This window comes from Macrobrachium rosenbergii, chromosome 20 (genome assembly GCF_040412425.1).
Source record: "Macrobrachium rosenbergii isolate ZJJX-2024 chromosome 20, ASM4041242v1, whole genome shotgun sequence".
NCBI classification, from domain to species: Eukaryota; Metazoa; Arthropoda; class Malacostraca; order Decapoda; family Palaemonidae; genus Macrobrachium; species Macrobrachium rosenbergii.
The window spans coordinates 29,670,001-29,681,207 of NC_089760.1; the positions used below are offsets into that span (position 1 = coordinate 29,670,001).

Here is an 11,207-nt window from a genome sequence, read left to right on the forward strand (position 1 = left end):
ATATATATATATATATATATATATATATATATATGTGTGTGTGTGTGTGTGTGTGTGTGTATATAAACCAGCTGTAGCCTATTGCATAGCTTCTTAATTCATCATTCTAGTGTCAGAATAAACCATTCAAAGAGAATGCATAAGAGACAGGTGTTGCAATTTGGCTTTCAAATCCACCTTTACCGACTGGTCACCATCTGTTCACCATGGCTAACTGGTAAAAATTACGAACATTTTATATCAAAACGTGAAACTGGAATAGTTTAGGTGTAACAGAGCATCAACTTAAAAAGTAAATCGGCGATGCTGTTAGGCTGAACTCCATTGCCGGCCTCTGGGGCGTAAGTTATAGTATACACCTGTTTTGGTGTTACCTGTTTCCATACCTCAGTTTTATTGTCAATGTCTCCCCTTTATCACCCACCAAAATCAGAGGATGCTCTGACAAAGCTAATGAAACTAACAAAATGAAAAGCAGTATCTCAGTCCTTTGCAGAGACCTTATTTTAATAAAAAAAAACAAAAAAAAAAACTGATGGTAAAGCTTCAACCAAAAGCGGCAGTCCTAGGAGTACACCTCTCCCTTCCCCCACCACCCGCCTCTCTACTTTTGCTTGCCTCCACAGAAGCAAGAAAATACCCAGGTTTTAGGGAGGACTCGCGAGTGCGTAATTAAGCTTGTACCCTCTGACATGGGCATGGTAATTTACGTACGAGTACATGAGTGTGTGTGTGAGGAGTCATGCTCTTTCATGAAAATGAGCAACAGTTTATGAATATTAAGGAACCAGAGACATCATAATTACCACGCAAACGTATTACACTTACTTTTTAAAAGTTGCACAGATACGGAGCGTGTATTTTCAAGCGACGAAAGACAGACACTGGTTTACCTTATCAATCAGAGGCCACAGCTGACTCCTCAACCTACTGTACGTGATAAGAATTTGTAATATCAAAAAATTTATACTTATCACTCCTTCTCCAGCTCATGATATTCTTAACGCTGTTAAAATGTTATCTACCTGAAGCTGTTTTTAATCTGTTATTGATTTTCACTGTGACATAGTACGATCTTGAATCAATAGCGCAATACTGTCTAAAATCAAAGAGTTTACGTTTCTAAAAAAAATATTCATCTGTTTGTCTAACCACTTGTCTCGCTCGATGAGAGATTAATGGCAGTTATTTATATTTTACATCGACAAACCATGATAGTCGCATTAGATTTAAGTGGATACGTTTTAAAGAAAGGTCAAATTACAGCGTACAGAATATACAGTAGCTCTCAGCAGACGCGAATGAGGGACACCAAATATAATCCTTGGGAGAATCAAGGAAGGCGTCCCCTCCGCCCTCCCTCTCTCTCTCTCTCTCTCTCTCTCTCTCTCTCTCTCTCTCTCTCTCTCTCTCTATATATATATATATATATATATATATATATATAGATACATACGCCTGTTTACATACATACAAGTATATATATGTATATATATAAAATGTTTGTATGTATATATGTAAATGTGTTTAGGTGTGTGTGTGTGTGTGTGTGTGTGTGTGTGTGTGTGGTGTTGCTGTTTAATAGTATAAGCATTTTTTTTTCAGCATAACTTCAAATAAAGAATTTTGTTCTGTTTAACATATTATTATGCTGTTGTGGCTGTTTACTGCTGCTTCAGTATTATTATTATTATTATTATTATTATTATTATTATTATTATTATTATTATTATTATTATATTAAGGCAATACTGCAACCTCTTGCCATTCAAAAATGTAATGAGGTACAGGGTATAGTTCTGGAATTATCTTTATTACTGTTATTATTTCAATAATCATAATCATTAGTCTCTCTCTCTTCTCCCTTTCTCTCTCGTTGTTATTGGGATAGTTATCCGGAATCACGGGCGTGTGGCAGCATAGTGAGCAGTAAGTAAAAATACATAAGTAAGGGACATTTAGGTAATATTTTTTCTCTTACATAACCTTTTAGTACTATCTATGTATCTATCTAACTATATATCTATCTATCTATCTATCTATCTATATATATATATATATATATATATATATATATATATATATATATATATATATATATGATTATTATCACTTTTGTACGTGATTCATTTATCACACATTACCACAAGTGAAAAATAAGCCATTGACGAAGGACTCATACGGAGTATAAGAAATCACAAATGTATATACTACAGGAACAGTACTGACGGTTGTGTATGTTCGTCAGTACTGTTCCTGTAGTATATATATTTGCGACTTCTCATACTCTGTATCAGTCCTTCGTCAATGGCTTGAAGATAAAGTCGAAACCGGTCAGGACCGGTCTCTCATTTTTCACCTGTGGTAATGTATGCACGACTAACGAGATACGACGGCAGTGCAGGCCTGACTGACGAAAACATAAAAGATAATTTCAAATGGAACAAAGTGGGCTAGATGAGAACATGCTGGACGCTAGGAAATGAAAACAAAATTATAATAGAAACCTAAAACATAAAAAAAAAAAAATACACATACTCTATCAGAGTAGCTCTATGACCGATAATGGGAAAAACTTACCACACTGAAAAATTACATAATGGCACATTTGAACTCTTCTTTTCACGATTAGCAAATGAAAAATCAGCATGACTGATATTTTCTTGTTTGTGTCAGTAAGTGTCCTAAGTCATAAAACTTATCGGCACTCGAGAATTTCTTTCAAAACAACGTTAAAACACAATGCGATTTCGGCTGGCAAAGGTTACCAAATGACGTTAAGGAATGACATCGTAAATCATGTGGAATGTTGCTCTCTGTTTCAGACGCATACACGTGCATACAGGCATTTCAACCCCTATCAGTTTATGAGAGATTTTTTAACATCTATTAATTTTACAGCTGTGATTAACAGACATTACGTGAAATCTGGTCTAATAGAATTTTTTTTCTATTAATGATATTGTGTAAGGCTACACATTTTTCATGATGCATTACTATTATTATTATGTTGGCTATCATGCGGCAGGCAGGCAGTTGTGCCCATTTCACCCCTTAATGCCGATTCCTGCGGGACAAGTTATCGTACCCGTGTTATTATCTTGTAATAGTTTCTGTTGCATTACTGATCAAAAGGAACCTCTGGAAAACTACTAGAACAATCACTTCAGATGCAGCTTGACTCTATTGCTGTCTTTTCCAAATGTAAAGATAGATGGGTATAATTTCGAAGTCGACGGTTCAATCTTCTGCCATACACGACGGTTTGTTTACGTTTAAACACCAACAAACATTGCCTCGGCAGTTCGACTTTCAAGCAAGTGATGTATCTCTTAATATTCTCACAGAGAATTTACACGAAACTGTGGGGAAAAGAATTAGTGAAAGCTTACCTGTTGCCATTTCTCTTCAGTTTTCCTTAAAAAATGCAGTAGCCGTTAGTCGGGTTAGGATTCGGTCTGAGCCAAGGCCCATCTGATCGACCTTGTCACCTTGAGACAGTTGAAGTATACTCATAGACTGGCATACCTACCCCATCCCTAGGGGTAGTGGCCATGCTGTTGTTTGGGAGGAGGGAGTTTCTCCTTGTAATCTTAGCATCTGTTATATTTATGTATCGCATGCAGCTTGCAGTATCTGACTCTTTCCCATAATGACACATAAGGCCTGCGTTTCAGATATGCTGAGGCCCTGCGTTTCAGATATGCTGAGGAACATCACTGCCTTTCAACAGTAATGTTTGGCGAGTTGCCAGTAATGATGCTAACAAGGACAAGTAAGCTGCAGTATTTGTCGGTTGATATAAAAAACATAAAATACTTTAACAGTGAAATTTTTAATAATTTTCTGTTGTTGAAAAGGGGAACTTAATGTATGAATTTAAAAACGTCCAATTAAATTTCTTGCCGTTGACGGGATGTTTTTCATTTCATTAGGCCTAAAAGAATATGACGTTCATTCCCATTGTTCTATTACACATGAAATGCTGCGCTGTTTACATCACCGTTGATGTTATATAAATCACGTTTAAGTCTCAAATGTAGGCCGTACTTTCACCTTCGCAGCAACATATTCTTTTAACATTAGTTATTATTATTTAACTAATCATTCGGAATTCCAGACATAGCCTAAGCCCTAAGGTATAAGAATATCAGCCAAAGAATGTATAGACTCGATCCATTTATTTCGAAAGAAATATCTAAAATATGTGGATTTTAAAGAACGTACTTTTACCAGGGCCTTCAAAAAGCATTTGTAGGGCTTCGTAAATGGAGCACTGACCGCAGTCGCTATTGAGTATAGTGTTCCTCTCCTGTCCGCCTTTGCTTACCAGATCGGAATGCTTTTCATAGCTGTCTGTCTATAAGTCTTTTTGTATTGTCACTCTAGCATTTATGTATTGTAAAGGAAGATTTCATAGGATACTAAGGCGAAACTGGTAAGGATTCATGCCCATTGTAACACGTTCACACAAACATTACAATATGCTAATTATATATATATATATATATATATATATATATATATATATATATATATATATATATATATATATATATATATATATATATATATATATATGTATATATATTAGCATTTTTTCCTCCCTTGCAGTGGCGGGCGTCAGAAGGATACAGTTTTCTGGTTTCTCAGCAAGTCTAGGTATGAGGTTGCTAGGCCCAACTCCTTTCTCTTAGACCCTAAGCAGTGCTGGTACCCATGTAGGAAGGGAGTCATGGGGAAAGGGGGCGAGGGAGTGATGGGTGGTATTTCTGTATTTCGGGAGCAATCAAGTGACCTACAAACGTGGGGCAAGAACTGCGATACCCCCCACGGTGCCTGATTTGAATTAGTCTGATTGTACCTTCCTAAAAGTGCGTGATAGTGACGCCAAATCCATACAAATACACAGATATGTATATATATATATATATATATATATACATATATATATATATATATATATATATATATATATATATATATATAGTCTATCATAAAATGATGTATGATAAATATTAACTATTTTTTGGATTTTGTTGCTTACTACTACTAGTGCTAATATGCAGATGTAAAATCCTTAGAAATAGTTTAACAGATACGGAAAGTGAAATATTTCAAAAACAGTGAAATACACCCTAGAAAATAGAAATAGACTCAATATAAGATGATTTCTTGATAGAAGTAGTAAAACAACAAGCTAAAGAAAGAGGTTATTATTCTTTAGAAAGAGAGAAAAAAAATTCTAGAAATGTTGGAACGACCTCAATTAAGAAGGGAAAATAAGCAGACTGAAAAAGAGAGTATAATGAGGAAGCTTGGTTTTCAAGAGGCTGGGGTACAAACCATTCAGTGGTTCTGGGTTTTTACACCACGTCTTCCAACTTGAATAAACACTTGAGCTGTAATCAACTATGATCGCCTGTAATCAGTGGACGTTCTAATCAGCACGGAATTTCAATACAACTGAAACCAAGGCTGCTAAATTGTATAATTATTTCCCTCTCAATTGCTAACGTTCAAACTATTCTCGTCCTACCACGTCACTTTCACTTCTGTTTCGAAGGAATTTGATAACGATTGATAACTAAACAAAAGGAAAAATATCTTAGGAAGGTATGTGTCAGGTCAGCGTTAGTTTACGAGATCGTAGTTTTTTTGGCGGTTGTTGTCATCGAATGAGGAGCACTATCTCACGATCTCCGAAACGAGCTTGAATTTTAAAGCTGATTTACACACGCAGTAGAATATCTATAATGGTTTCGTGCTGATATTCTATGGAAACTAGCCTAATGAACGCTTCTTAAACAATCAATATAAACATTGGCTTATTCTACCGACAATCGCCACTTGCGATTTTGGTCAGTGGTGACACATATCGTTGCCAAGTTCGCTTGTGTGTGACCGGCTGCATGCACAAGAAAATGTACATATAACCCTGGTTTTCTAGAGCTGAGTTCCATACCTGTTGGTTAAACTAATTACCTATCTACTCCAGATCTCTTTAAGGAGCAATAGTTCTTTCGTTGCCCAGTGAGGGAGAGGAAATAACTGCGATGAGGTATGCATCATCTGTCAAGTGGAGAGTTTTTAGACTTTCAGGGCAAAGCCCCCACTTTCTCCCTTTTAACATCAGTCTGGTATTGAGTTGGCCATTGGACGCCCGTTTCATTCATATTTGCATCAAGGTGGATTAAGGAACAATCGATTGAATAATTTGGATGCAGTCACCACAACGCTACACATCTCCACTTCAGTGTTTTAGTCCACAAAAATATCTCCATGTACTGTTCCTCAAGGTGTATTTATAATTCTGATTAATCAGTTAAAAGCAGAATATTAGGTCACGTCGTTGTGAACTCCTTAGTAATCTAAATTCTGTCTAATAAGTTCTTAATAAATCAAGCTATCCTTGCTTAGGAAATTGTTATCAACTGTGCTGATAAAGTTTTTATCTTCATTATTCACTCTCTGTTGGCTTCTTGGATCTCGTTTTGACCTGCTTCTTTAAAAAAAAAATATTAAAGTTATTAGAAGTTTATAAACATTATTTATAGAATGGAATTGCTATAGTGATGCCCATGGTGATCCTAGACCGATGTTCTTTCTCTCCTGGTGGTACTTGCATAATCTCTGTATTGAAACTATTAAAACAAAAAATGAAACAAAAAAGGTGTAATTTTCTGGATCTTCTCCATGGCGATACGGGAAGTTTCAAAGACACCATCAGTGGGAGAGAGAAATAACGGCCTGTTATTCGAGTCAGATGTTATTAGAGCCTGACATGAATTGCAACGAGAAAGACGTTCTCATTCATTTCTCCGTAATGAGCGTATTTGACGTAATGGTTATATACTGCTCCTGAAATGGGCCTGCCTAATTGAGCAAGGGAAATCGTTGCATCGCTTCTGCAATGCGATATGGAACCATCATAATTATCTTGGTGCAGATAATACTAAGCTACGAATGAATTCTGCCGCGAAGAGTTCAAGCGCTCATGGCAAACCGAAACTCGGACTAAAGTGGTTTGATTGTGAAGTTAATGTCACTCTCTTGCAAAATACTATACTTTGCTTATAATTGCAACGAACCTTCGAAGTCTGGTGTAAGCGCCAACAAGTCGCAATTAGAACCAGAAATCAATATGGTTCTTGATATGTAAGAAAGAATCTATAAAGAGAGCTAATCAGATCATGAATGGGCTTTTACTGTAGTCCTACAACTTCACTTGATGAGTTATTAGCATTCCAGACCGGGGCAGTCTTTTGCCCTTATCCACTCTGGCTACAGCCCACCGAAGTCGACTATTTACCAGATACGTAATTCGTTGCTTAGATCAATAGATGCTCACGGGCAAACCAAACTTGTCCCTGTTTAACTTTTCATTCTCACCTTGAGGAAGAGAGAGAGAGAGAGAGAGAGAGAGAGAGAGATAAAAATACCAAGAGATTTCCTGTTTTGATAATTTCCGTTCCATGTGGAAGACGCTGATTTTATCAAAGGTAAAATATAGTTAACATCACATGGCTTAAAACTCAATAGTGAACAAGAGCAGTCTATCGTACTATAAATTTTTTGGTTTATTTTTGTTCTGTACTATTTTTATCGCAGAAAATCAAATTCTAGTCGCTAGTTTTAGATTCAGTAATAATAATTTAGATAACAATAACAACAATAGTAAAGTTTCAGGTTCAGTAATAATAATTTAGATAACAATAACAACAATAGTAAAGTTTCAGGTTCAGTAATAATAATTTAGATAACAATAACAACAATAGTAAAGTTTCATATTCAGTAATAATAATCTAGATAACAATAGCAACAATGGAAAGAGAAACCCACAAGATTCCTGTGTATAACTTGTTTACTTGTAAATATTTACATGTTACTTTTAAACTCGAGTACTTTCAGGTCCCAACTGTGACCCTTTTTCAAGAGATGAGGTAGTCAGGCTGGTTCAAGGCCCAGCAATCTTCTGGAACTTCTTCTCCCTGTGCTGTCATTTATATGATGGCTGTCCAGGTCTCCATTCTCTTGAGAGTTGTTAATCTCCTCCTGTCGGTCTGATATCCTGATCTGATGGTCAGTGGTATTAACCCTTGTGGTATGTGAGTAGTCACCATCGGTCTGTTGGGCAGGAGACCTAACCTCCAGGTCAGAAGGGTCGATCTTAGCTTCTTTTAATATTAAAGGTCGGCTTATGGGATCTTCTGAGGTAAATCCTTTGTTTCCTTCTATCACTTTAATCTGTCTGATGAGTGCCCCTTCCACTAACCCCCTATGACTGATGTTATTGCTTTTGTATATAAGCCTACTGTTTTTAAAATCCATCCTATGGTCCTTTTCCCAACAATGCCTAGCTATAGCACTCACGGGATGCAAACCCAGTGTCTCGAGGCGAAAGCCTCCTGAATCTGGACATAGGGAATGGAGCCTGCTTTTATTTTACTTATTTTTAAGATAAAAAGAGGATTATTTTAGATACTATTATCATCATCATAAGAACACTGTCTCAGTAGGATGGGTAAGGAGACGAAGACTGAAATCTGACAGTGAGTTTCAAGTTTTACAGATTGGAAAAAGTAGTTAAACAACAAAATCTTTTAATATTAAAATATTTTTATTACTATTATTGCTACTACTGTCAAGGTGAAAAACATGAGGTTTAGTAAAGGAAAAATGAGAGAAAGTTAATTTATCTGTTTTTCTAAGAACTGACCACTTTCTTCTGTATTACCCATTATCTTCTGTCATTTCTTTCGAATGAACACCATATTATTTGGAAGTCTGAATTTCAAGTCAGTGGCCCCTGAGGGCTTGTTCCATATCAGTAGGGTTCACCCTCTGAATAATAATAATAATAATAATAATAATAATAATAATAATAATAATAATAATAATAATAATAATAATAATAATAATAATAATAACTATCGAGTAGGTAATTCGGAAATGATTTCAAGTACTGCTTGGCAAGAAAAGAAATTACACAAATACATCACCTCACACGAGACACTTTTCTAGGCGAATATAATGTAAAAGATGTATAACAAATTTCAGCAGTCATGATGATGATGATGATGCTATGTTCATTATTTAGAAATTATCTAAACGAAACCCGAGGAAAATACCTACTGTGGTTCAACGTCGCTGCGAGAAATTTGATGTCAGTCAAGAAATACCCTAAAGAGAGATATGCAAATCTAGAGATACCTAAGGATAGCTCATTATTATGCAAATCTAGAGATACCTAAGGATAGCTCATTATTATGCAAATCTAGAGATACCTAAGGATAGCTCATTATTATGCAAATCTAGAGATACCTAAGGATAACTCATTATTATGCAAATCTAGAGATACCTAAGGATAGCTCATTATTATGCAAATCTAGAGATACCTAAGGATAGCTATTATTATTACTTCCAAGATACATGTTCAAAGTGATCTGAAAGTTCATTGACTTTAAGATTACTGAAGTCTTGGAAATATTGTTTATGTTCTTCATATTGTCATAGATATCTAATGTCATCGATGGCTATCAGTGCAGTACCTCAGGTCGTTATTTCTGTTAATTTGTTACCACTAGGAACAATCATAGCAATAATGTTGCGAATGTTAAAGCACGGAAGGTGACTGTACGGCCTCTTTGATGCTCCAGGCGTCTTAGCTTTATGTATTTTATTTATTTCCAAACATCTGTTTACTAACATACATAGGCAGACTTTGAGCCAAAGCGCTCCTCGCCCCCACAGAGAAGCACACGCGCACACACACACACACACACTGTGTGTGATTTACTTGCTGTCACGTGAATTTTATAATATAAAATTTACCATTCATCGCACTGATTTTTTTTTTTTATTTTCCAGCACGGTCCAAATACTCTGTGCAGGCATACTTTGCAACTTATAACCTTATTGGCTTACACGGTGCTGTTGAAAGCCTACACATTTTGAATAATAATAACGCTAATGAAAATGCTGCTGTGAATCTCTGGCAGTTACGAAACCACCCCCTTACTTGCAGATTAGGCAACTGATTGGCAGCACACGGAGATAAAACTATCTTACTGAACTTAAAAACAGAGGCCTCGGAGAGATAACGGAAGATAAGCTCGTCTCTGAGATAACTCAGTGTAAAGGCATCAATATAGTCAGCAAATTTTATACCATGGTGAGCCTTTTGTTTTGGTGTGTGTTGTTACTATTCACATTTTTATCTGTTTATCAGTTTGTTATTTTATTTTTTCTTTTTTATTAAGTGAGATTTCTTATTTCTGTGTTTCCCTTAACCTCCTCTAACTTCTTTCTAATGAATACAATATTTTTTGAATGCTTGAATTTCAAGCCAGGGGCTCCTGCGGGCTTGTTCCATTTGAATAGGGTTCATCTTCTGAATAATAATAATAATAATAATAATAATAATAATAATAATAATAATAATAATAATAATAATAATAATATTATTATTATTATTATCATTATTATTATTATTATTATTCACACTTGTCATCTTATCATAAAACATTATTCCTAATTATAACCAAAAAGACTGTGGTTCCTGTTCTCAGGGTGAATAGGGCTCATTTTCTGAGTAATAATAATAATAATAATAATAATAATAATAATAATAATAATAATAATAATATTATTATTATTATTATTATTATTATTATTATTATTTACACTTGTCATCTTATCATAAAACATTGAAATGCAAGCCATTATTCCTAATTATAACCAAAAAGACTGTGGTTCCTGTTCTCAGGGTGGCAAAAAGTTACGAAATCGTCATAGATTGGATACGGCAGTCTCTCTGAATCTATTTTCAAACAAACTCGTAATATCATTTCCCTTGCTTTTCAGTTTCCATTCCTGACAAATCGCAAGCGATGTCGTTTGTTCCATTCAGCGACGTTTGTCCTCGTGCTGAGATAAAAAGAAAAATCAGTGAATGATTTGGTTCGTTTCCTTGGGAAATTGACGAAATAAAAAAAAAATTAACTCGTATGTTACACGACTAAGGTCTATTTTCTATTTCGAATTATTGTTCTCTTTCGGGAGCAATGACCTTGAGGTAATTAGCGATTCAATTGGAAGTTGCTAAATACCTACATTTCAGTGGAGCTTTTTTCATTAAGTTAGATGAATTATACAAAAACCCTGTTCTGTTAATATTCGTACGGAAAAGTAGTTTCCTGTTATTT

General features: G+C 35.2%; 1 protein-coding gene across 2 annotated transcripts in view; it reads right to left on the reverse strand.

Moving 5' to 3' along the window:
* LOC136849190 (long-chain-fatty-acid--CoA ligase ACSBG2-like) overlaps nt 1-3,729 on the reverse strand; it is an 18,531-nt gene extending 14,802 nt beyond the window's left edge. The window contains exon 1 of one of the 2 annotated variants that reach the window (XM_067122317.1): nt 3,393-3,729. The gene's annotated coding sequence lies outside the window, so the exon portion shown is untranslated. Of the gene's footprint in view, nt 1-828; nt 932-3,392 lie in introns of those variants that run through there. The other variant, XM_067122316.1, reaches the window with a different exon arrangement.
* Between the last annotated feature and the right edge of the window lie 7,478 nt (nt 3,730-11,207).